The sequence below is a fragment of the Chiloscyllium plagiosum genome, chromosome 16 (genome assembly GCF_004010195.1).
Source record: "Chiloscyllium plagiosum isolate BGI_BamShark_2017 chromosome 16, ASM401019v2, whole genome shotgun sequence".
NCBI lineage: Eukaryota > Metazoa > Chordata > Chondrichthyes > Orectolobiformes > Hemiscylliidae > Chiloscyllium > Chiloscyllium plagiosum.
This window is the reverse complement of record NC_057725.1, coordinates 69,725,262-69,725,553: the sequence shown is the minus strand read 5'-3', so window position 1 is coordinate 69,725,553 and position 292 is coordinate 69,725,262.

Genomic DNA, 292 nt, shown 5'->3' with positions numbered 1-292 from the left:
GGGCGCAGGTTTTGCAGTTCCTGCGGTGGCAGGGGAAAGTGCCAGGTTGGGAGGGTGGGTTGTAGGGGGGGCGTAGACCTGACCAGGTAGTCACGGAGGGAACGGTCTTTGCGGAAGGCGGAAACGGGTGGGGAGGGAAATATATCCCTGGTGGTGGGGTCCGTTTGGAGGTGGCGGAAATGTCGGCGGATGATTTGGTTTATGCGAAGGTTTGTAGGGCGGAAGGTGAGCACCAAGGGCGTTCTGTCCTTGTTACAGTTGGAGGGGTGGAGGGCGGAGGTGCGGGATGTGG